The following is a 27673-nucleotide window of genomic DNA, read 5'->3' on the forward strand; positions in this document are numbered from 1 at the left end:
GTGGGAAAGTGCTTAGCACTCAAAGGGTTAAAGGGACAGTATACTATAAAATAGTTTTTACCTTAATGTTTTTCCAATTACTTTTTTTACCAGCTGCAGTGTATAAAATGTATGAGATTTGTTTTTTAAGGCTTATTTGTGTATATGAATTAGCTGATTTTGTGTTTTGAAGCCATAACCTAATAAAATGGGTTGAGCTTGTAGGTATAATCATATCTCATTACTTTATCACATTGTGTACATATACCTGCTTCTTCATCTTATATCTGTCCGTCAACCAATCACCAATACTTGAAGAGAACAATGGAAAATTAACATTTTATTACCTTATCTCTTCTATAACCCACTGGGAGTGTAATTTCTTCTACTGGCTGTGTTAACACAGCTTGGCCTCGAGGCAAAAAACTTTTAGAATAGGTGGGGATACCACAGGCTAAATAAACTTATTCAAATGCCAATATAAGGTTAATGGAAATACTTGTAAACAATTTAATACACTCCAGCAGGTAAAGTGGATCATAGGGAACAAATTAAAGGGGAGAATTTTTTGAGTAATCTGTCCCTTTAAATGTTCTACCAGTATTGTTTATTAAATAACTTTTAAGACATATACCCCTAGATTACGAGTTTTGCGTTAGAGGCTATGCGGTGCGAATGAGCAGTTTTGTCTCACCACTCACTTACATGCAGCGCTGGTATTACGGGTTTTTACAAACCCATCGTTAAAAGGCAAGAAGTGAGCGTTGAGCAAAATTGTGCTCATTACCGCACGCCAATACCAGCGCTGCTTAAGTCAGCGGTGAGCTGGTGCAACATGCTCGTGCACGATTTCCCCATAGGAATCAACGGGGAGAGCCGGCTGAGAAACAGTCTAACACCTGCAAAAAAGCAGCGTAAAACTCAGTAATGCAGCCCCATTGATTCCTATGGGGAAATAAAAGTTATGTTTACAACTAACACCCTAACATGAACCCCGAGTCTAAACACCCCTAATGTTACACTTATTAACCCCTAATCTGCCGCCCCTGACATCACCGACACCTACATTATACTATTAACCCCTAATCTGCCGCTCTGGACACCGCCGACACCTACATTATAGTTATGAACCCCTAATCTGCAGCCCCCAACATCGCCGACACCTGCATTATTTTTATTAACCCCTAATCTGCCGCCCCCAATGTCGCAGCAACCTACCTACACTTTTTAACCCCTAATCTGCTGCCCCCAACGTCGCCGCTACTATAATAAACATATTAACCCATAAACCGCCGCACTCCCGCCTCACAAACATTAGTTAAATATTATTAACCCCTAATCTGCCAGCCCTAACATCACCGCCACCTACCTACATTTATTAATCCCTAATCTGCCGCCCCAATGTCGCCGCCACTATATTAAAGTTATTAACCCCTAAACCTACATCTAACTCTAAACCTAACACCCCCTAACTTAAATATAATTTAAATAAATCTAATTAAATATTCCTATCATTAACTAAATTATTCCTATTTAAAACTAAATACTTACCTATAAAATAAACCCTCAAATAGCTACAATATAACTAATAGTTACATTGTATCTAGCTTACGGTTTATTTTTATTTTACTGGCAAGTTTGTATTTATTTTAACTAAGTAGAATAGTTATTAAATAGCTATTAACTATTTAATAACTACCTAGCTAAAATAAATACAAAAGTACCTGTAAAATAAAACCTAACCTAAGTTACAATAACACCTAACACTACACTATAATTAAATAAATTAACTAAATTAAATACAATTAAATAAATTACATACAATTTGCTAAATTAAATTAGCTAAAGTACAAAAAACAGCCCCCCAACAGTAAAACCTGATTGGAACAGCCAATAGAATGCAAGCTCAATCCTATTGGCTGATGGACCAGCTCTGTGCCGGATTTATGAAGATAGAAGATGCCGTCTGGATGAAGACTTCTGCCCGTCTGGAGGACCACTTCCCCTGGCTTGGATGAAGACTTCTCCCGGCTTCGTTGAGGACTTCGGTCCAGCTTGTATGAAGACTTCTCCCTGTAAGTCGATCTTCAGGGTTAGTGTTAGGTTTTTTTAAGGGTGTATTGGGTGGGTTTTATTTTTAAGTTAGGGACTTTGGGCTTCAAAAGAGCTAACTGCCCTTTTAAGGGCAATGCCCATCCAAATGCCCTTTTTAGTGCAATGGGGAGCTTAGGTTTTTTTAGATAGTATTTTATTTGGGGGGTTGGTTGTGTGGGTGGTGGGTTTTACTGTTGGGGGGGTTGTTTGTATTTTTTTTACAGGTAAAAGAGCTGATTACTTTGGGGCAATGCCCCGCAAAAGGCACTTTTAAGATTAGGGGTTAATAATATAATGTAGGTGTCGGCGACATTGGGAAATGCAGATTAGGGGTTAATAGATATAACGTAAGTGTTGGCGATGTTGGGGGCAGCAGATTAGGGGTTCATAAATATAATGTAGGTGGTGGCGGTGTCCGGAGCAGCAGATTAGGGGTTAAAATATTTAGTATAGTGTTTGCGATGCGGGAGGGCCTCGGTTTAGGGGTTAATAGGTAGTTTATGGCTGTTAGTGTACTTTTTAGCACTTTAGTTATGAGTTTTATGTTACGGCCTTGTACCATAAAACTCTTAACTACTTACTTTTAAATGCGTTAGGACTCTTGACGGGGTAGGGTGTACCGCTCACTTTTTGGCCTCCCAGGACAGACTCGTAATACCAGCGCTATGTAATTCCCATAGAAAATAGACTTTACGAAGTTTACGTAAGTCGTTTTGCGGTAAGGCCAAAGAAGTGTGCGGTACATCTAAACCTGCAAGACTCGTAATACTAGCGGGCGTAAAAAAGCAGCGTTAGGACCTCTTAACACTGCTTTTTTACCCTAACGCACAACTTGTAATCTAGCTGATAGATTGTCTTTATGAAGACTCTTATGGGTGATGCTAATTTGTGACTTAAGTGTCATTGAGGGGTCTATCATAAAGCAACAGTAGGATATCATGTAAACAAAGTAGACATACACTATAGATCCATTTAGGGATATATAGTCTTATCCTGTTGAAAGGTTATTAAAGTACTAATCTACAAAATTTCTCATAGATTTTAATGGTGACTATTGTAGAAACAGTCTTGATAATCTTTTCAACAGAATTATAATATACCCTTGGTCAGTGGCCTGTTTTTATTTCTGTGTTTCCATTGTGTCTGCATAAAGATGTAAAAAATCTTTGCACTAAAGCCCTATGGCAGATTTCCACTTCATTTATAAAAAGCAGCTGCTCTGGGCTGACCTAATTTTAACTGCTTATCAATTCTGTGCTATTTGTTAGCTGATGTAATGTTGATTCTCTGATGTGCTATAGCCTTTTGCATTAAATATGGCTATAATTTATTTTGACTTGTCTGGAAGCTTTCCCAGCAAGAAAATCTAAACAGAAGTACAAATATAGGAATTAATGCAGTCCGCTGCACATTGGTGATTATATATTTGCCATAAATTCTATGAAGTCTCTGTTTTATGTTCCCTGTTTGACATTTACAGGCCAAGGATTATGCAACATTCTGTAGTTTTTATTGTTCTCATAGTTATGTTACCATGTCTAAGTCAAAAGAATGGAATCTTTATTTACGAAAGTATATGCTTGTTTGCTTAAATTGGAAATTAGCCCAACACATTATAGAAAGACCAATGATTCCCGTATGCTTGATAAAACATACTTGTTTCTGCATGTTTTGTTTTTTTTTTTATTTGCATTCATTGAATTTACATGTAGATGTTAACATTATTAAATACACATTTTTAGAACATTACCTTCTCATATGGGGCCTGATGATCCAAAAATCGCTAGTATAAAGAGAAATCCCCCCAAATCTTTGCAGGCTTTTAAAAATTATTATTATTGCTAATAAATTGCAATGTTTCTCTACTATCTCTCCTTCACACCATGAACTTCCGCATAGCTAGATAAACAGCTCCAAATAAAAAATTTGCCTTTTTAAATTTCTTTGCAGGACTTTACAGTACTGATGAGACTTATTAAATAATCTTGCAAGAGAGGAGAGCTTTAGATCCGTTCAAAACTGTAAATAATGAAGAGGTGAAAAAAAAACTATATTTACATGCAAAAAAATAAATAAATACCGCTGCTCTATAACTTGTCTGCCTGTTCTTAGACTGCGGACATCAATCCGCCCGATCCTATACGATCAGGCTGATGGGCACCCCCTGCTAGTGGCCGATTGGCAGCGAATCTGCAGGGGGTGGCATTGCACAAGCAGTTCTGGTGAACTGCTTGTGCAATGATAAATGCAGATAGCGTATGCTGTCGGCATTCATAGATGTCTGTCTGACTTGATCCACTGAGCGGATCATGTCGGACAGACCGATGATAAATCGGACCCATAGCATTTGATCAAAACAAGAATAGGTGGAGTTTTATTTCCAAAACGTAGTTATGATACATTTACCCCATTCCAAAAAAGGGATGGATTACAAGTGGAGCGCTAAATTATTATGCAATAATTAACAATCCATTACAAGTGTGCAGTAGCAATTAGCGCTCTGAAAATTAAGCAGAGATTAGATCTCTGGTTCATTTTCTAAAAGTGCCACAAATGCCCTCATAATAGAGGGCATTGTAGTTTTTTATTTAAAAAAATGTAGCATTTTTTTTTTTACTAAAAAAAAAAACTGCACTTAGGCAGTTTTTTGCCTTTAAAGTTGGTGGGAGTGCCTTTACATTGCGGTCTATGGGAACTGTTTCTTCCCATAGACCGCAATGTAAATATATATGTAAATGCTTATATATATATGTTGATACGTCTCAGGAGTGTCCTCCAGTAATGTTGGTGTATTTATCAGCAGCAGTTGCCACCAACGTGTTATTTATTGTAATTATGAATATTAATAATTATTAGCAGTATAAAATTATTGTCAGCGATATCTACAATTAATATAGCAGAATTTTGTTAATACACTCCAGTAAGATGTTAAATCTCTGTAGTGTACCCCAAAATATCACTATCGAGATATCTATAAATTTGACAACAATATTATTATTAAAAATGAATATTTAATCTCAATATAAAATATTCTCAAATTCTGATCAGTTAATCTTTATATACACATTGATTATATTTATGTAGTAGCTGAATATCACCTATGACCAGTTATATCTATCAATTTATCAATACAATATTAAAATATAAAGCAGGCTAAAGAGATATTTAGATATTTAGATTAATTACTATTCAATATCCCATGTATCCCATGTATGGACACAATATTTCTATAAATTAACCTTAACACAAAATGAATCACTTAACAAATATCCAACATGAAATTTACAAGAACAATTTGTATTTAACAAGCAACACTTAGTCCAATGCCAACATATGGACTACTAACTTAACAATGCTTAGTTAACAATATAACCAAATATTTCTACACAAATCATACCAAATATCAATAAATTTAATAGAACTTCCAGAAACATATAATTAAATTATTTGGCCCAAAATAGTCTTATAATACTTCAAATAATCAACCAGAGATTTAACCACAATAATAAATGCAATTTTTTTTTTAAATATATCACAGTAACTCAATCGGATTTATAAATGTTAATGCCTGACCCTTTTCTCAATAATAATTGACTTAGCGCTAGTATATTTAATATATGAAATACAATGGTCTATTTAATACTAGTGTTGCAACTAAGTACCTCTTTAAATACCAGCTTCAATTAAATTATAGCAATAAAGAATATTTTAGCTTCAAAACATTAAAAATATAATAACATCAAACTGCTTAATACATTACCAATAAACCAATTTCAGAGTTTAATATTCCAGATATTTCTTATGGTCATACATGAAAGTATCACTATTTTTGCAAGGGTACAGGTCACAAAGTATCTCTCTTGCCCAAAGCCAGGATTCAGAGAAAATAGTCCCCAAACGGTGTGTATCTCTATTTTACCAAAGTGAGTCTGTCTCCTCTTACATTGTGTAAAAGCCTAAATCAGCGATAGACCACTCCTTCATTCTCTAATCCGGAGCTCACCTCTCATAGGTTACTTGGAAATGTAGATCTCCTAACAGCCAAACCTTTTGGCTGTAGTACTGGTGTCGTAATGGTTGGGGACAACAACAGGAATGGGAATGAGACATTTACATTTTTCAAATATTCTGTTTCTCAATTACAGGGATTTATATATTTTTATAAAATATCTATTTAATACACTTATAATTTCCTAGCCTTAATAAACTATTTGGTCATATGATGTGGGCTATCTAATTTAATTGAGCATGTAATTTTAAGACTAAGCATGAGTATATTGATTTATTATGTATTCCTATACATTTAAATATTAGACCTGTACATAATATTAAATCTATATAATATAAATATACATAAATATATATATATATATATATATATATATGCTTCCTACTATAATATTAAATCTATATAATATAAATATATATATATATATATATATATATATATGCTTCCTACTGATAATGTCTTAAGAGATGTGTTTAAGAGTCATGTTTCCATATTCATACGTACCTGCACTTAGAATTCTGATGGAACCAATATCATTTATATTATTTTATTTGATAGGAAAATATTGTATATCTGTGGATATCACTTTAATATTGAGTGCATAAAACTATACAATACAATTCAAAGCATTAACTACACAGGCATTGTCCATTTCAGAATATAGAACCTTTTATACATCCTAAATATAATTTGTCAATCAGATGTCTGAAAAACAAAGACAAACATTGTTGAGCATATATTTTAAATAGAGCAATACAGCTGTTCATTTAATATCAATATATTGCACATCTGTGGATATCACTTCATGTTTAATATATTATATAAACCTTAGACACATCTCCCACATGCCTTAAATATACATTTATACAATACTGAGGTACAAATGAAACAACTGAACAATTTATTTAAATCTTGAGTTTTCATTTGCATTTTTAACTTCTCCTTCTGATATTAAAATTTAAACTGCCATCCAGTCTGGGAATCTGTGTATTGAGAAGGCTCAAGGAATAATTAACACTTCACTATAAATGTTTACCTTTCCTGGAAGCTTGTGCTTCAAAGAAGTGATCACTGCAGACTTCTAGGCTGCGGTCCACAGGGGACATCTCTAGGTAACATGTTTATCTTGTCAATTTAAATTAGATTTTAACCTGATATAAGCTCTTTTAAAGTTTATACCTACTAGTTGGGGAACAAATGTTCTCTTTGTAGATTTAGGATGTGTATTTAGTCACCTCAGGCATCCTGAAATGTATGCTAATAGGTTTGCGTCAATTTCTGACATCAGAACTGTAGGTACATGTGTCACTCAGCAATACCCTTACACACACACACACACACACATATATATATATATATATATATATATATATATATGTTAATATGTGTATATACACATATTAACACACAAGTATATATGTATATATACATATACATATAAGTGAAAAAAGAGAGAACAAATCGTATATACTTCTACGCAACTTGAGTGTGCTGTTTAAAAAACAAAAAAAATGCTAAAATAAAGTCTTTAGATGATCTGTTACAAACAATTAATTAAAGTTCTTGGTTAGGAAGAATAAAGCACATCCAAACTAGAAAAGAGTATAGGTGTCCTCTTACCAGAGAATACCTCAATCATATGAGGTAATGTATGGTCACGTAGGTATTGTTGCAGGTAAGCAGTCTGTGGTCTGGTTCACGTCACATCTGAGGCTAATTTCTTCAATGCAGCCTTGAGTATGGTATTCCCCGCTGAGAAACTTCCAGGATCTTGTGCTGAAGTCTTGGTGTCTCTTGTTAGTATGGTATTTTAATCAGGAGTTCCTTCCCAGCATTCTCAGTAGGAGATATTGGAAGAACGAGAGAAACACATAGCGTAATATTGTTTAAAACATATGTTTATTTACACTGTGAAAGATAGAAATTGCACTCACATGTGATACCCTCAATCAAGTATGAGGTAAGTATTGGCACATCAAAGTATGTAGATATATAGGCAAAGTGTGCTTCAGTTCACTTTCGTAAGAGGAAAACCTCACTCTTTTAGGGAAATTACAGTCAATTAGTTCAACAGTGTCCCTGTATCAGTGTTTGTTCAAAAATGATAGAATAGAAACAAAGTTGTCTGATGTGGCATTAAGCCTGGAGTATAACACCGAATGTGTGATCTTGCTAGGTGTATAAATAAGACAAGTGTGTCTCAGGTTTAAAAAGATATAAAATATTGCAGGATAGGCAAACGAACTGATTATCGTTTTTGTAGATCACAATAAAAAGGCTAACATTATATAACTACTAAAAGTTTAATTAATCAACTGAGTCCCAGTTGTAAAATAAATGTGCTGAAAGGACACCGACCTTCTGCAGCAGGTTGGATTGGTGGATACAGCACTGCTAAAAAGTGTCTAGCCTACTATAAAAAGAAATAGACTATTAGTTATAGTGTGCTAGTGTAGTAAGCTATCTTATCTGGATATGAGAGTGTGACAGAAAATGAGGATAAAGCTTCTTCACTTTATTTTATCCTCAATGTTAATGATGTTATGGGGTAAGAGGTAATTTTTTTTCAGAGAAACGCCACTAGGTCTATATCTTCGTTTAGACCCATCGGTGCCATTGTACCCATGTAGTGGATCCAATATGACTCTCTCTGTCTAAGTCTGCGGAATCTGTCCCCTCCTCTTGGAGATACTACTACATGTTCTAAAATGGTGCCTTTTGAGAGACTTGGATCCTGCTGATGGGTTAGTCTGAAATGTCTGGAGAGGCTGTGATCTTTGTATCCCTCCTCTATATTCTTCAAATGTTCTAGCAGTCAAGCTTTATAGGTCCTCTTGGTACGCCCTATGTATTGGAGTCCACATGGACATTCCAAAAGGTAGACCACAAATGTGGTTTTGCAGTTGGTTAGTCTATTGATGGTACACTTTTTTTCGGGAAAAGTTATTGATTTTATTATTTTGGTAGGTTTTTTTGGGGTATAAGCATGTTCGCACCCTTTGCAGTTGAGTCTGTTGCATTTAAAAAAACCTTTGCTTTTGTCAGTAAGCCAATTGTCTCTTGTACTTTGTTTAATCTGGCTTGGTGCCAACATTTGTTTAAAGTTTTGATTTTTCCTGAAGATTATTTTAGGAGTGGCCCCTATTGTGTTTTTCAGAAGTGTGTCCTTCTGTAGGATAGGCCAGTATTTTTTCAGTATTTTTTTGATCTCTGGTGCTGCTTCATTGTAGGTGGTAATCATAGTAATGTTTTGGGTACCCTGTGTCTTTTTTCCATTTGTACTTTTAAGAAGTGTATCTCTATTTAGATTTCTTACTTTTTTCTTGCAGTTTTAAACTAGATGTTTGGGATATTTCTTTTGAATGAATTTTGGTTTTAAGTTCTCTGCTTCTTTATTGTAGTCACTGATTTTTGAGCAGTTCCTCCTGACCCGTTGGAACTGGCCATATGGGATGTTATTGATCCATGGTCGATGATGGCTGCTATCTGCTCTCAGATATCCATTACAATCAGTTTCTTTGGTATAGAGTTTTGTTAGAATGGTTTCATTTTCTTGGAAGAGTATTAGATCCAAGAACTCAATACACACAGGAGACACTTTTGAGGTGAATTGGAGGTTTAGTGTGTTGTTGTTAATTACTTTGATAAACTCCTGGCATGTCTCTTCGTCTCCATTCCATATGACTATGATATCATCTATGTACCGTCCCCACCAGATGATATTGTTACTGAAGGGATTGTTGGTATAGATGTACATGCTCTCCCATTCCCCCATATAAAGATTGGCATAGCTGGGGGCCATGATGGTCCCCATGGCTGTCCCGCTAATTTGGAGAAAGAATTTTCCATCAAAGATAAAGTAGTTCTTTTCCAGCACAAATCTGATGCTATCAAGGATGAATGATTGATGAATTTCAGAAAGCATGGTTCTTTTCAAAACTTGGGACAGAGTCTGTATTCCTAGATCATGTGGAATACATGTATATAAGGAAGACACATCTAGTGTCATCTATTTATATGTGTTTTTCCATTGGACCTTGCTCACTTTGGTTATAAGGTCAGTAGAATCCCTGATATATGATGGTAATTGCGGTACCAGAGGTTTCAGAAAGAAGTCAACGTATTCGGACAATCTTGCTGTGAGTGAATCGATTCCGGATACAATCGGGCGCCCCGGGGGATTTTGTTGGTCCTTATGTATTTTGGGAAGGTGGTAAAAGATAGCTTTTCTCGGGTAAGGATGGGTTAAATATTCTAATTCTTTTTTGTTGAGTATTTTGTTGAAGTTTGCTGTATCAATTAGTGAATCATATGCCTTTTGGAAAGTTGTGGTAGGGTCACCTCTTAGTTTTACTTAAGTTAGAGGGTCATTTAGAAGCCCGTATGCTTCTGCAATGTAATCCACTTTATTTTGGATAACCAGGCCTCCTCCCTTATCCGCTTCCCTTAAGATTATATTATCCATGTCCATTATTAGTTTTAGTGCTTCTTTTTCTCTTCTGCACAAGTTATCCTGTTTGATTTTGAAATTTGCGCAAAGGTTTTCCAGCTCTTTCGAGACTAGATCCTTAAAAGTGGGAATAAAGTTTCCTTTTGACTGTGTCAGATAAAAAATGGAAGGCGGTTTTAAATTGGAATTGTTTCTACTTTCCAAATAGACATCCCCCAATGGATAATCACTTTCTATATTCAATTCCTCCAAGATGTTCAATGTTTCAAGATCAAGTCCTGATAGGTTTTCTACAGGTTGTATCATGTCTTTTTGTTTTTGTTTGATTTTTTTGTAGTGCCTGCAGAGAGTTAGGCCTAGATTTGGAGTTCGGCGGTAAAAGGGCTGCTAACGCTCCGCGGGCTTTTTTCTGGCCGCACCATAAATTTAACTCTGGTATCGAGAGTTTAATCAAATGCTGCGTTAGGCTCCAAAAAAGGAGCGTAGAGCATTTTTACCGCAAATGCAACTCTCGATACCAGAGTTGCTTACGGACGCGGCCGGCCTCAAAAACGTGCTCGTGCATGATTCCCCCATAGGAAACAATGGGGCTGTTTGAGCTGAAAAAAAACCTAACACCTGCAAAAAAGCAGCGTTCAGCTCCTAACGCAGCCCCATTGTTTCCTATGGGGAAACACTTCCTACGTCTGCACCTAACACTCTAACATGTACCCCGAGTCTAAACACCCCTAACCTTACACTTATTAACCCCTATTCTGCCGCCCCCGCTATCGCTGACCCCTGCATATTTTTTTAAACCCCTAATCTGCCGCTCCGTAAACCGCCGCCACCTACGTTATCCCTATGTACCCCTAATCTGCTACCCCTAACACCGCCGACCCCTATATTATATTTATTAACCCCTAACCTGCCCCCCACAACGTCGCCGACACCTGCCTACACTTATTAACCCCTTATCTGCCGAGCGGACCTGAGCGCTACTATAATAAATGTATTAACCCCTAATCCGCCTCACTAACCCTATCATAAATAGTATTAACCCCTAATCTGCCCTCCCTAACATCGCCGACACCTAACTTCAATTATTAACCCCTAATCTGCCGACCGGAGCTCACCGCTATTCTAATAAATGTATTAACCCCTAAAGCTAAGTCTAACCCTAACACTAACACCCCCCTAAGTTAAATATAATTTAAATCTAACGAAATAAATTAACTCTTATTAAATAAATTATTCCTATTTAAAGCTAAATACTTACCTGTAAAATAAATCCTTATATAGCTACAATATAAATTATAATTATATTATAGCTATTTTAGGATTAATATTTATTTTACAGGCAACTTTGTAATTATTTTAACCAGGTACAATAGCTATTAAATAGTTAAGAACTATTTAATAGTTACCTAGTTAAAATAATAACAAATTTACCTGTAAAATAAATCCTAACCTAAGATATAATTAAACCTAACACTACCCTATCAATAAATTAATTAAATAAACTACCTACAATTACCTACAATTAACCTAACACTACACTATCAATAAATTAATTAAACACAATTCCTACAAATAAATACAATTAAATAAACTATCTAAAGTACAAAAAATAAAAAAGAACTAAGTTACAGAAAATAAAAAAATATTTACAAACATAAGAAAAATATTACAACAATTTTAAACTAATTACACCTACTCTAAGCCCCCTAATAAAATAACAAAGCCCCCCAAAATAAAAAATTCCCTACCCTATTCTAAATTAAAAAAGTTACAAGCTCTTTTACCTTACCAGCCCTGAACAGGGCCCTTTGCGGGGCATGCCCCAAGAATTTCAGCTCTTTTGCCTGTAAAAAAAAACATACAATACCCCCCCCCCCCACATTACAACCCACCACCCACATACCCCTAATCTAACCCAAACCCCCTTAAAGAAACCTAACACTAAGCCCCTGAAGATCTTCCTACCTTGTCTTCACCATACCAGGTTCACCGATCCGTCCTGGCTCCAACATCTTCATCCAACCCAAGCGGGGGTTGGCGATCCATAATCCGGTCCAGAAGAGGCTCCAAAGTCTTCCTCCTATCCGGCAAGAAGAGGACATCCGGACCGGCAAACATCTTCTCCAAGCGGCATCTTCGATCTTCTTCCATCCGGAGCGAAGCGGCAGGATCCTGAAGACATCCAGCGCGGAACATCCATCCGGACCGACGACTGAACGACGAATGACTGTTCCTTTAAGGGACGTCATCCAAGATGGCGTCCCTCGAATTCCGATTGGCTGATAGGATTCTATCAGCCAATCGGAATTAAGGTAGGAATTTTCTGATTGGCTGATGGAATCAGCCAATCAGAATCTAGTTCAATCCGATTGGCCGATCCAATCAGCCAATCAGATTGAGCTCGCATTCTATTGGCTGATCGGAACAGCCAAGAGAATGCGAGCTCAATCTGATTGGCTGATTGGATCAGCCAATCGGATTGAACTTGATTCTGATTGGCTGATTCCATCAGCCAATCAGAAAATTCCTACCTTAATTCCGATTGGCTGATAGAATCCTATCAGCCAATCGGAATTCGAGGGACGCCATCTTGGATGACGTCCCTTAAAGGAACAGTCATTCGTCGTTCAGTCGTCGGTCCGGATGGATGTTCCGCGCTGGATGTCTTCAGGATCCTGCCGCTTCGCTCCGGATGGAAGAAGATCGAAGATGCCGCTTGGAGAAGATGTTTGCCGGTCCGGATGTCCTCTTCTTGCCGGATAGGAGGAAGACTTTGGAGCCTCTTCTGGACCGGATTATGGATCGCCAACCCCCGCTTGGGTTGGATGAAGATGTTGGAGCCAGGACGGATCGGTGAACCTGGTATGGTGAAGACAAGGTAGGAAGATCTTCAGGGGCTTAGTGTTAGGTTTATTTAAGGGGGGTTTGGGTTAGATTAGGGGTATGTGGGTGGTGGGTTGTAATGTTGGGGGGGGGGTATTGTATGTTTTTTTTTACAGGCAAAAGAGCTGAAATTCTTGGGGCATGCCCCGCAAAGGGCCCTGTTCAGGGCTGGTAAGGTAAAAGAGCTTGTAACTTTTTTAATTTAGAATAGGGTAGGGAATTTTTTATTTTGGGGGGCTTTGTTATTTTATTAGGGGGCTTAGAGTAGGTGTAATTAGTTTAAAATTGTTGTAATATTTTTCTTATGTTTGTAAATATTTTTTTATTTTCTGTAACTTAGTTCTTTTTTATTTTTTGTACTTTAGATAGTTTATTTAATTGTATTTATTTGTAGGAATTGTGTTTAATTAATTTATTGATAGTGTAGTGTTAGGTTAATTGTAGGTAATTGTAGGTATTTTATTTAATTATTTTATTGATAGGGTAGTGTTAGGTTTAATTATAACTTAGGTTAGGATTTATTTTACAGGTAAATTTGTTATTATTTTAACTAGGTAACTATTAAATAGTTCTTAACTATTTAATAGCTATTGTACCTGGTTAAAATAATTACAAAGTTGCCTGTAAAATAAATATTAATCCTAAAATAGCTATAATATAATTATAATTTATATTGTAGCTATAATAGGATTTATTTTACAGGTAAGTATTTAGCTTTAAATAGGAATAATTTATTTAATAAGAGTTAATTTATTTCGTTAGATTTAAATTATATTTAACTTAGGGGGGTGTTAGTGTTAGGGTTAGACTTAGCTTTAGGGGTTAATCCATTTATTAGAATAGCGGTGAGCTCCGGTCGGCAGATTAGGGGTTAATAATTGAAGTTAGGTGTCGGCGATGTTAGGGAGGGCAGATTAGGGGTTAATACTATTTATGATAGGGTTAGTGAGGCGGGTTAGGGGTTAATAACTTTATTATAGTAGCGCTCAGGTCCGCTCGGCAGATTAGGGGTTAATAAGTGTAGGCAGGTGTCGGCGACGTTGAGGGGGGCAGATTAGGGGTTAATAAATATAATATAGGGGTCGGCGATGTTAGGGGTAGCAGATTAGGGGTACATAGGGATAACGTAGGTTGCGGCGATTTGCGGTCGGAAGATTAGGGGTTAATTATTTTAAGTAGCTTGCGGCGACGTTGTGGGGGGCAAGTTAGGGGTTAAGAAATATAATATAGGGGTCGGCGGGGTTAGGGGCAGCAGATTAGGGGTACATAAGTATAACGTAGGTGGCGGTCGGCAGATTAGGGGTTAAAAATTTTAATCGAGTGGCGGCGATGTGGGGGGAGCTCGGTTTAGGGGTACATAGGTAGTTTATGGGTGTTAGTGTACTTTAGGGTACAGTAGTTAAGAGCTTTATAAACCGGCGTTAGCCAGAAAGCTCTTAACTCCTGCTATTTTCAGGCGGCTGGAATCTTGTCGTTAGAGCTCTAACGCTCACTTCAGAAACGACTCTAAATACCAGCGTTAGAAAGATCCCATTGAAAAGATAGGCTACGCAAATGGCGTAGGGGGATCTGCGGTATGGAAAAGTCGCGGCTGAAAAGTGAGCGTTAGACCCTTTAATCACTGACTCCAAATACCAGCGGGCGGCCAAAACCAGCGTTAGGAGCCTCTAACGCTGGTTTTGACGGCTACCGCCGAACTCCAAATCTAGGCCTTAGTTTGCGAATAAATTTGTTTAGGTCAATGAATAAATTGAAGGGGTTTGGTCCTCGAGTAGGAGCAAAACATAATCCTTTGGAAAGTACTTCCATTTGTGTATCAGAAAAGGAAACTGAGGAGAGATTAAAGATTTTTAATAGTTTGTCTCCTGCTTCCCCCTTTTTTGGGGTTCTTGCTGTTTCGTTTTCGTTTTCTGGTTCCCATCAACCCTCTTCCTCTTCTTCCTCTACGGGTCCTTTTCTCTTTCTGTTTTGATCCCTTGACCACTCCGGTCTTAGGTTTATTTCATGATTTGTAGGCTCCGCTGGAATTGAGTATTGTATCTCTGTAATACTTGGAAAACTTTGGGGGTAATGGTTTCCTCTCCATTCCCTCTCTAAAAATTCTGTTTTGGATTAATGTATTGTGGTGGTAGATATGTATTTTCTTTTTGTGCATAAGGTACATAGTGGCTTGGACCTTGATTGGATTTTCTCCAATCTGATTTATTTTTGTTCTGAGAATGTTGTTGGGGATAGTGATGTTGTTGCTGTGGTGATACATATTTTGTGATCTTGAGTCACGTATGTGTGTATTGTGGAAATTGTCCCTATTCTCCACAGTTTTATTCCAGGAAACTTGTTTTTGGCTCTGCCGATCTTTCCTATCGTATTTCCATTGTGGGTTATGATTATAGTTCCCTGATCTGTTGGTGTGTATTTTTTGCATGTAATCTGAGTTTGTACTGTTTGTACGTGTTTGCTGATTCGAATTTCTCCTCCTATGGGAATCGTTAGAGCTATATTGAACTTGGTTTTTTTTAGGGATCTGCCCTCAGTCTGGGAATTATTGTGTTTACCACTTTAAAGTTTGTCTGTAGCATTATGTAATGTATTGTTATGTGTTTTGGGTGTTTCTCCTACTTTTGGGGGCTCTTCCCATATTTCTTCTTCTCCTTCTGGCATTTGGGACTCTTCTCCCTCTTGCATATCTAGGTAGTCTCTCAATATTTTTTTCCTTTTTTTTGCTTCTAAAACACTTTCGAATCTAGAGATTTTTTTCTTTGTTTTTCTCGTCTAGTTCTTTGAACACTGGATCTCCCTTGTGTTTTTCTAGGTTGTTTTTCAACTCTTTAATTTCAGAGGATATTTTTTCTACCTTAAAATTCCTATATCTAGAGGCTATTTTCATTAGAATGATTGAGCATTCTTCTAAGGCTGTATCCCACTCCGTAAGATATTATACATCCTCGGAATCAAATATGGATGATTTATATAGTTTAAGGCCTCTAGGGATGATTTTATATTTAAGGTACCTCTCGAGATTCAGGTTGTCATACCAATGTGTTAATTGTTTTTTGCTTAATTTTTCCATATTTGCAAAAAATTCTTTTGGGTCTATATTCTGCTCAATTACTAATGGGCTTTCTTCCTCCAAATTAATAGATATTTTTTTGATTTTAGTGAATGGATCAAAGTAATTACCAAATTCAAAGGTATGAGAATCCATATCTTGATTGTTATTTAATTCCAACGTGCAGGTGATTAGGGTGGGTCACTCAGAAAGTGCCGGTTAGTAAAAATGTAAATAAAGGAAAAGTACCAGCGCTCTAGTTGGATCACAATATTGGGATGAACTAATGTAAATATCAAGTATAGAACTGTGATGTGTATGTCACTATGTACACTCACAAAAGGATTTGTGTGTTCCCTTCTATACAAGTCGTGTTTGGTTAGTCAGAGTTCATCTGATAAACTATTGTTGGTAGTAGTGCAGCAAGAAGTTTAAGATTTACCCCTGACATTGTAAAGATAAGTGAAAAAAGAGAGAACAAATCATATATACTTCTCCGCAACTTGAGTGTGCTGTTTAAAAAACAAAAAAAAAATACTAAAATAAAGTCTTTAGATGATCTGTTACAAACAATTAATTAAACTTCTTGGTTAGGAAGAATAAAGCACATCCAAACTAGAAAAGAGTATAGGTGTCCTCTTACCAGAGAATACCTCAATCATATGAGGTAATGTATGGTCACGTAGGTATTGTTGCAGGTAAGCAGTCTGTGGTATGGTTCAAGTCACATCTGAGGCTAATTTCTTCAATGCAGCCTTGAGTATGGTATTCCCCGCTGAGAAACTTCCAGGATCTTGTGCTGAAGTCTTGGTGTCTCTTATTAGTATGGTATTTTCATCAGGAGTTCCTTCCTAGCATTCTCAGTAGGAGATATTGTAAGAAAGAGAGAAACACATAGCGTAATATTGTTTAAAACATATGTTTATTTACAATGTGAAAGATAGGAATTGCACTCACATGTGATACCCTCAATCAAGTATGAGGTAAGTATTGGCACATCAAAGTATGTAGATATATAGGCAAAGTGTGCTTCAGTTCACTTTCGTAAGAGGAAAACCTCACTCTTTTAGGGAAAGTACAGTCAATTAGTTCAACAGTGTCCCTGTATCAGTGTTTGTTCAAAAATGATAGAATAGAAACAAAGTTGTCTGATGTGGCATTAAGCCTGGAGTATAACACTGAATGTGTGATCTTGCTAGGTGTATAAATAAGACAAGTGTGTCTCAGGCTTAAATAGATATAAAATATTGCAGGATAGGCAAACAAACTGATTATCGTTTTGTAGATCACAATAAAAAGGCTAACATTATATAACTACTAAAAGTTTCATGAATCAACTGAGTCCCAGTTGTAAAATAAATTTGCTGAAAGGACACCGACCTTCTGCAGCAGGTCGGATTGGTGGATACAGCACTGCTAAACAACTGTTTGTAGAGCGAGTCAGACTCTGCTGACCTAATGTATGTAGGAGCGGTAAAAACAAAAGGTGGCCGGTTTACAACGTAAGCGAGAAGAAACTGTACTGCCACACCAGGAAAGCCTTACACGTTTCGAAGTCTCATGTACTTCTTCGTCAGAGGCGATGTGCAGTACAGTGAAACCAGCAAACTTTTAAACGAGCTGGGTGGGCGTGTTTCTTCTTACGGGTGACGTCATACGTTACGTGTCCTGATGAGCCAATGGTGGAAACTGTGTCCCGGTCTCTATTGGCAACGGATGTTTATACTTTTTGGTAAGGCGATTGCCTTGATTCCGTAAATGAACTAGTTTGTATCTGCCTCTGAGCACATTATACACATATATATTTAAAAATTGCTGCCCATCGCTGCGCTACATACTTTCTTTGCTGCTCAAGGTTCTGATGCCGTCACAGATGGCATCAGAATGAGGATCCCATAGGAGCCTATGGAAGCACGCTCTCGATTAACTTGTAATACAAGCGCACATTAGTATTTTGTTATGACTCTCTATGGGCTTGATTTATAGACACATATGAGATTGGCATTGTAAAGGCCCCATTGTAAAGGTGAGATTATGTCTGAGTGTTACTTCACCTTTATATACCACAGTTTCAATAGTGGGTGTTCCTGCCATTAACATCTGTAGCTGTGTGAGGTGCCCCATACATGACATCTTACACATCAAATGTGAACCACAAGCAATACAGTTAAACAATAATTAGCCCAAAAAATACAAAGGCAAGCCAAAAAGAAGAATGCACTCACCATTTCACGGTGAACTAGATAAGGATAGTCCAAACATACAGGTCCTTTCAGTTGAAGGATGACGCTGCAAACGCCAACTTTTCCATTAGTTCAGAGGTGTCACAATCTGGCGAGTAAGCCAGAGAATAAAATAAAAAAAACTTTATTGTTTTCATATTAAAATCATATAGATAGATTCTGTATCCATACATTCTAAACAGTACAGTACATGTATTGTTGATTTATATATGTGGTGCCACTCATATATATTAAACCAAAAATTAATTGGTAAATTAAAGTTCATATAAGGATATGTATACTCTTCCTGGCACTCTTCCTGGCACTCTTCAATCTTCTGTGTGGTCTCTCTTGATCAAGAGAGACCACACAGAAGATTGAAGAGTGCCAGGAAGAGTATACATATCCTTATATGAACTTTAATTTACCAATTAATTTTTGGTTTAATATATATGAGTGGCACCACATATATAAATCAACACTTTTTGGGCTTATTTTATCTTATCTTATCACATTTATTTCATTTATTCTCTTTTTGTGATATTTTGGTATTTGTTATCACAGTACATGTATTAGCAAAAATGCTTCTATTAAAAACTGAAATACATCCATGTGGATTCCAATTTTGGCTACAATGTCCCTTTAACTGTTATTAAAATACCCTTCTGTTAATTTCACGTCAGTTTGATTATATCAGATGTTATTTCACTTCTGAAATATACTGTTCCTAATCTCTCCCAAAGGTTTTTCAATGGTAAATCTGCCTGGGGTGAGTGTGTCATAGCTAGTGATGCTCCGTGTGAATAATGTTGGGGGAAATGCAACGATAACCAGTATTTATATCTATAATTTGCTTATTTGTTAAACAAATAGAATAAACACACGTCTATATTTCTGAGAGCGAGACAAAGGCGGGGGATCGCTGGTCTGACTTTCAAGAAGAAAAGATAAGTATTTTAACAAAACCGCTGAAATGTAAACTTTGATGAATAAAAGTGCCCCTGTTTTTAATAGGATTTTTAAAAACCGGGCACACATTCGTCAAAGTTTACATTCACTTTAATTAGTAGAGCCTGAAAGATTTTATTTATGTTTTCTTTGTCAAGAAATATATTATCTATTCTCTCTGTAGGTAAAATTCAAAGTTTGCCAACTGTTGTACCCTCCTGTACGATATATCATGATCTTCTCATGCATATGGAAAACTCACCTATTTGCAGTTACACTTTACTGACTTACAACAGCTTGGTCAATATATTCCTGTGCTCACAGAAGAATTTATATAGAAATGAAGATATGGTGCTGTCATCCTTTTTTTTTAAATACACATTAGGCTGCAAAACACAAAAAAAGGAGTTAGTAAATTTGAATGTGTCAGGCCACATCACGTCTAGCAATGCGGGAGCTGACAGTACTGAAATATGTGCATATATTGAAAGATGTTGCTAAACCATATAACATCACAAGGGCATCTGAAATATAACTCACAATAAATAAAGAACAGTACAGTAAATATTAAAATATTACTATCAGTTAGATTACGAGTTTTGAGCGCTATAGAGAAATTAACGAACGCAACAAAAGTTACGTTATTTAATTTTTTATAGCGCTGCCATTACAAGTTTTCAAACATACGCACTTTTCGTGCGATATGGTTGCATTGAGCTCCATACCGCACACAATCAGAGTGCTGCTGAGGCATGCTCGTGCACGATTTCCCCATAGACATCAATGGGGAGAGCCGGCAAAAAAAACCCCTAACACCTGTGATCGCTGAAACAAAAGTTCCATAACGCAGCCCCATTGATGTCTATGGGGACATAAAAATACTGTTTAAACCTAACACCCTAACATAAACACTACGTCTAAACATCCCTAATCTGCTGCCCCCAACATCGCTGACACCTGCCTACAGTTTTTAACCCCTAATCTGCTGCTCCCGATATAGCCGCCACCTAAATAAAATTATTAACCCCTAATCTGCTGCTCCTGATATCGACGCCACTATACTACATTTATTAACCCCTAAACCATCAGCCCCCCACATCGCAACCCTAACGTACCCCTAACACCCCCTAACTTTAACATAATAAAAATATAGCTAAATTAAATTTACAATTAGTTACTAAATAAACCTATTAACCCCTAAACTGCCAGCCCCCACAAAGCAACCATCTAAATTAAACTATATTAACCCCTAAACCTAACCCTAAACCTAACCCGCCCTAACTTTAATATAATTAAATTCGATCTAAATTAAATTTACAATTATTAACTAAATAATTCATATTTAAAACTAAATACATACTTACCTGTGAAATAAAACCTAATATAGCTACAGTACAACTAATAGTTATATTGTAGCTAGCTTAGGTTTTAATTTTATTTCACAGGTAAGTTTGTATTTATTTTAACTAGGTAGACTAATTAGTCAATAGTTATTAACTATTTACTAACTACCTAGTTAAAATAAATACAAACTTACCTGTGAAATACAACCTAACCTGCCTTACATTAAAACCTAACATTACAAAAAATAAAAAAACCTACCATTACAAAAAAATAAAAAAAACTATTATTACAAAAAAAAAGCAAACAAAATTATCCAAAATAATTAAAGGGACACTGAACCCCAATTTTTTTCTTTCACGATACAGATAGAGCATGCAATTTTAAGCAACTTTCTAATTTACTTCTATTATCAATTTTAATTCATTCTCTTGCTATCTTTATTTGAAAAAGAAGGTATCTCAGCTAAGGAGCCAGCAAATGTTTGCTTCAGGACCATGGACAGCACTTGTTTATTGGTGCTGTCCAATCAGCAAGGACAACCCAGGTTGTTCACCAAAAGTGGGCCGGCATCTAAACTTACATTCTTGCTTTTCAAATAAACATACCAAGAGAATGAAGAAAATTTGATAATAGGAGTAAATTAGAAAGTTGCTTAAAAATGCATGCTCTATGTGAATCACAAAAGAAAATTTTTGAGTTCAGTGTCCCTTTAACTACCAAGGACCCTTAAAAGGGCCTTTTGTAGGGCATTGCCCTGAGATAAACAGCTCTTTTACTCCAAAAAGAATACAAACACCCCCTAACACTATTCCGCACTCCCCAAACTAACAGGGACCCTTAAAAGGGCCTTTTGGGGGGCCCTTAAAAAGTAAATTTATGCTTACCTGATAAATTGATTTCTTCTATGATACGACGAGGCCACGGATTCATCCTTTACTTGTGGGATATTATCCTCCTGATAACAGGAAGTGGCAAAGAGCACCACAGCAGAGCTGTCTATATAGCTCCTCCCTTGACTCCAACACCCAGTCATTCGACCAAAGGTATAGGAAGAAAAAGGAGAAACTAAAAGGTGCAGAGGTGACTGAAGTTTTAAATCAAACAATATAATCTGTCTTAAATTGACAGGGCGGGCCGTGGACTCGTCGTATCATAGAAGAAATCAATTTATCAGGTAAGCATAAATTTACTTTTCTTCTATAAGATACGACGAGTCCACAGATTCATCCTTTACTTGTGGGAAACAATACCAAAGCTACAGGACACGGATGAACGGGAGGGACAAGACAGATGAATAAACAGAAGGCACCACTGCTTGAAGAACTTTTCTCCCAAAAATAGCCTCCGAAGAAGCAAAAGTATCAAATTTGGAAAATTTGGAAAAGGTATGAAGTGAAGACCAAGTCTCAGACTTACAAATCTGTTCAACAGAAGCATCATTTTTAAAAGCCCATGTGGAAGCCACCGCTCTACTGTAGTAGAGTGAGCTGTAATCCTTTCAGGAGGCTGCTGTCCAGCAGTCTCGTATGCCAAACGGATGATGCTTTTCAGCCAAAAAGAAAGAGAGGTAACCATAGCTTTTAGGCCTCTACGTCTTCCAGAATAGACAACAAACAGAGAAGATGTTTGACGGAAATCTTTGGTCGCTTGCAAGTAAAACTTCAAAGCACGAACCACGTCCAAGTTCTTAGAGGAAGGATTACGACACAGAGAAGGAACAGCAATTTCCTGATTAATATTCTTATTAGTAACAACCTTAGGAAGGAATCCAGGTTTGGTACGCAAAACGACCTTATCAGAATGGAAAACAAGATAAGGCGAGTCGCATTGCAATGCAGATAGTTCAGATACTCTTCGAGCCGTAGAGATAGCAACTAAAAACAGAACTTTCCAAGATAAAAGCTTAATATCTATGGAATGCATAGGTTCAAACGGAACCCCTTAAAGAACTTTAAGAACTAAATTCAAACTCCATGGCGGAGCAATAGGTTTAAACACAGGCTTAATTCTAACGAAAGCCTGACAAAACGACTGAACGTCTGGAACATCTGCCAGGCGCTTGTGCAGTAAAATTGATAAAGCAGATATCTGTCCCTTTAAGGAACTAGCTGATAACCCCTTCTCCAATCCCTCTTGGAGAAAGGACAAAATCCTAGGAATCCTGATCTTACTCCATGAGTAGCCTTTGGATTCACACCAATAAAGATATTTACGCCATATCTTATGGTAAATTTTCCTAGTAACAGGCTTTTGAGCCTGAATCAAGGTATCCATGACCGACTCAGAGAATCCCCGCTTGGATAAAATCAAGCATTCAATCTCCAGGCAGTCAGCCGCAGAGAAACTAGATTTGGATGCTGGAACTGACCTTGAATGAGAAGGTCCTGTCTCAGTGGCAGTGTCCATGGTGGCAGAGATGACATTTCCACCAGGTCTGCATACCAAGTCCTGCGTGGCCACGCAGGTGCTATCAAAATCACTGAAGCCCTCTCCTGTTTGATTCTGGCAATCAGATGAGGAAGGAGAGGAAAGGGTGGAAACACATAAGCCAGGTTGAATGACCAAGGTACTGCTAGAGCATCTATCAGTACTGCTTGGGGATCCCTTGATCTGGATCCGTAACAAGGAAGTTTGGCATTCTGACGAGATGCCATCAGAACCACTTCTGGTGTGCCCCATTGATGAATCAAGTGTGCAAACACCTCCGGATGGAGCTCCCACTTCCCCAGATGAAAAGTCTGACAACTTAGAAAATACGCTTCCCAGTTCTCCACTCCTGGGATATAGATTGCTGATAGATGGCAAGAGTGAGTCTCTGCCCATCAAATTATTTTGGAAACCTCTATCATCGCTAGAGAACTCTTTGTTCCCCAGATGATTGATATATGCTACAGTCGTGATATTGTCTGACTGGAATCTTATGAATCTGGCCGAAGCCAGCTGAGGCCATGCCTGAAGCGCGTTGAATATCGCTCTCAGTTCTAGAATATTTATTGGAAGGAGAGGCTCCTCCTGAGTCCACACACCCTGTGCTTTCAGGGAATTCCAGACTGCACCCCAGCCCAATAGGCTGCCGTCCGTCGTCACTATGACTCAAGCTGGCCTGCGGAAACACATTCCCTGGGACAGATGATCCTGTGACAACCACCAAAGAAGAGAGTCTCTGGTCTCTTGATCCAGATTTATCTGAGGAGTTAAATTTGCATAATCCCCATTCCACTGTTTGAGCACGCATAGTTGCAGTGGTCTGAGATGCCAGCGAGCAAATGGAACTATGTCCATTGCCGCTACCATTAGTCCAATTACCTCCATTCACTGAGCCACTGACGGCCGAGGAATGGAATGAAGTGCTCGGCAGGTATTTAAAATCTTTGATTTTCTGACCTCCGTCAGAAAAATTTTCATGTTTGCCGAATCTATCAGAGTTCCCAGGAATGGAACTCTTGTGAGAGGGATAAGTGAACTCTTTTGTACGTTCACCTTCCACCCGTGAGATCTTAGAAAAACCAACACGATGTCTGTGTGAGATTGTGCTAGTTGGTAAGTTGACGCCTGAATTAAGATATCATCCAGATAAGGCTCCACTGCTATGCCCCGCGGCCTTAGAACCGCCAGAAGGGACCCTAGCACTTTTGTGAAAATTCTGGGAGCTGTGGCCAACCCGAAGGGAAGAGCCACAAACTGGTAATGTTTGTCCAGGAAGGCAAACCTGAGGAACTGGTGATGATCTTTGTGGATAGGAATGTGAAGATACACATCCTTCAAATCCACGGTGGTCACCCTCCTGGATTATTGGTAAAATAGTCCGAATGGTCTCCATCTTGAAGGATGGGACTCTGAGAAATTTGTTTAGGTTCTTGAGATCTAAAATCGGTCTGAAGGTTCCCTCTTTTTTGGGAACCACGAACAGATTGGAGTAAAACCCCTGCCCCTGTTCTGCTTTTGGAACTGGGTGGGCTACACCCATAGTCTATAGGTCTTCTTCACAGCGTAAGAACGCCTCTCTTTTTGTCTGGTTTACAGACAATCGTGAAAGATGAAATCTCCCCCTTGGAGGAGAATCTTTGAATTCTAGAAGATACCCCTGGGTCACAATTTCTATTGCCCAGGAATCTTGAATGTCTCTTGCCTAAGCCTGAGCGAAGAGCGAAAGTCTGCCCCCTACTAGATCCGGTCCCGGATCGGGGGCTGCTCCTTCATGCTGTCTTGGTAACAGCAGCAGGCTTCTTGGCCTGTTTACTTTTATTCCAGGTCTGGTTAGGTCTCCAGACAGACTTGGATTGAGCAAAATTCCTCTCCTGCTTTGTGGCAGGGGAGGAGGTAGGAGGACCACCTTTGAAGTTTCGAAAGGAACGAAAATTATTTTGTTTGGTCCTCATCTTATTTGTCTTATCCTGAGGAAGGGCATGGCCTTTTCCTCCAGTGATGTCGGAAATGATCTCTTTCAGTTCAGGCCCGAATAGGGTCTTACCCTTGAAAGGAATAGCTAAAAGCTTAGACTTTGATAACACATCAGCAGATCAGGACTTAAGCCATAACGCTCTACGCGCTAAAATGGCAAAACCTGCATTTTTTGCAGCTAATTTAGCCAGTTGAAAAGTGGCATCTGTAATAAAAGAATTAGCTAGCTTGAGAGCCCTAATTCTATCCAAAATATCCTCTAATAGGGCCTCAACCTTAAGAGCCTCCTCTAGAGCCTCGAATCAAAAAGCAGCTGCAGTAGTTACAGGAACAATGCACGCTATAGGTTGCAGAAGAAAACCCTGATGAATAAATATTTTCTTTAGAAGACCCTCTAATTTTTTATCTATAGGATCTTTGAAAGCACAACTGTCCTCAAAAGGTATAGTTGTACACTTAGCCAGGGTAGAAATAGCTCCCTCCACCTTAGGGACCGTCTGCCACGAATCCCGAATGGTGTCAGATATGGGAAACATTTTCTTAAAAGTAGGAGGAGGGGAGAACGGAATACCTGGTCTATCCCACTCCTTAGTAACAATGTTCGATATCCTCTTAGGGACCGGAAAAACATTAGTGTAAGAAGGAACCTCTAGAAGGAACCTCTAGATATCTATCCATTTTACACAATTTCTCTGGAGGAATCTCAATAGGGTCACAGTCATCCAGAATCGCTAAAACCTCCCTGAGCAACAAGCGGAGGTGTTCAAGCTTAAACTTAAAAGCCGTCATATCTGAGTCTGTTTGAGGGAACATCTTTCCTGAATCGGAAAGCTCTCCCTCAGACAGCAATTCCCTTACCCACAATTCAGAACATTGTGAGGGTACATCGGAGATGGCTAATAAAGCGTCAGAGGGCTCAGCATTTACTCTCATACCAGACCTACTGCGCTTCCCCTGCAAACCAGGCAGTTTAGATAATACCTCTGTGAGGGTAGTAGACATAACTGCGGCCATATCTTGCAGGGTGAAAGAATTAGACGCACTAGAGGTACTTGGCGTCGCTTGTGCGGGCATTAAAGGTTGTGACACTTGGGGAGAAGTAGATGGCAAAACCTGATTCTCTTCTGACTGAGAATCATCCTGCGACATACTTTTATCAGCTAAAATATGCTCTTTGCAATGTAAGGCCCTTTCAGTACATGAGGGACACATTTTAAGTGGGGGTTCCACAATGGCTTCTAAACATATGGAACATTGGCTTTCCTCAATGTCAGACAGGCTAGTAATGACCACAAACAGGCTTGAAAACACTTTATTTAGTGAAAAAATAACAATCTTAAAAAACGGTACTGCGCCTTTAAGAGAAAAAAAAGCATACACTTTTTCCAAAACTGCTTAAAAACAATAAAATTGTCTTAATTTTATGGTAAAAGCATCCCAATACTGCAGCTAAGTTTGCCCCACAAGGAAAGGAATACATATCCCTTACAGGAAAAACGGAAAATTACAAACACGTTTATTTCAACGTTTATTGCTGTGGCGCCTATCTGCCCTCAGGGGTCTGTAAAACCGTGATAAACCTTCGTTTTGGCCCAATACAGCTCACAAAGGCCCACCGGATCAGGAGCTTGCTACTTGCTTGATAAAAACAACTGCGCAACTGAGGCGCAAAAATAGGCCCCGCCCATCTCACTCGATGTCTTACAGCCCAAATTGACCACACCAGAGCGGTCTAAAACCTAGCCATGTGGGTTCAGAAACCCAGAAATGAAGCCATGTGTACCCTCTTAATAAAGCATAAAAACGTCTCTTTTAAAAACGTTAACTGCACTCCCAACATATAAACGTTTGCCCACAAACATTCAAACATCAGTGTCAACCATTTTTACATAGCCAGTAATACCCCTCTTTATATACTTTAGGATTACTGCTTACCCTCTCCCTCATGGGGATACTGGCAGCCAATTCTGAAATAACACAGTCTCTCCAGAAAAAAATGACTGAACGTACCTCACTGCTTATAGCATGAAAAACGTTCCTCACACTGCATGACAGGGGTGGGGGACAGTACAAAAAAATAGAAGCTTTCCCTTGGTATAAAACATTGTTTGCTCCATCAGCACAAAACCTATTTGAATATATGTTGCGAAAATGGAATAAAATTGTAGCTAAACATCAGTGAGAACTAGGACAAGACAACATTGTCCTAAGACTTAAGAGTCCGATACTCCTTACAATTCTCCTACATAACACCAGCATTAGGAAACACGTTTAGGAAAATGAACAAGAGGATT

At 37.9% G+C, this 27673-nt stretch overlaps 1 long non-coding RNA gene across 1 annotated transcript in view; it reads right to left on the reverse strand.

Moving 5' to 3' along the window:
* Positions 1 to 17943: 17943 nt before the first annotated feature.
* Positions 17944 to 27673, reverse strand: part of LOC128647889 (uncharacterized) — a 68299-nt gene continuing 58569 nt past the window's right edge. The window contains exons 2-3 of the long non-coding RNA XR_008400445.1: positions 19897 to 20020; positions 17944 to 18795 (exon numbers count right to left, since the gene is read on the reverse strand). This is a non-coding gene — a long non-coding RNA (uncharacterized LOC128647889). The remainder of the gene's footprint in view (positions 18796 to 19896; positions 20021 to 27673) is intronic.

This window comes from Bombina bombina, chromosome 2, assembly GCF_027579735.1.
Source record: "Bombina bombina isolate aBomBom1 chromosome 2, aBomBom1.pri, whole genome shotgun sequence".
NCBI classification, from domain to species: Eukaryota; Metazoa; Chordata; class Amphibia; order Anura; family Bombinatoridae; genus Bombina; species Bombina bombina.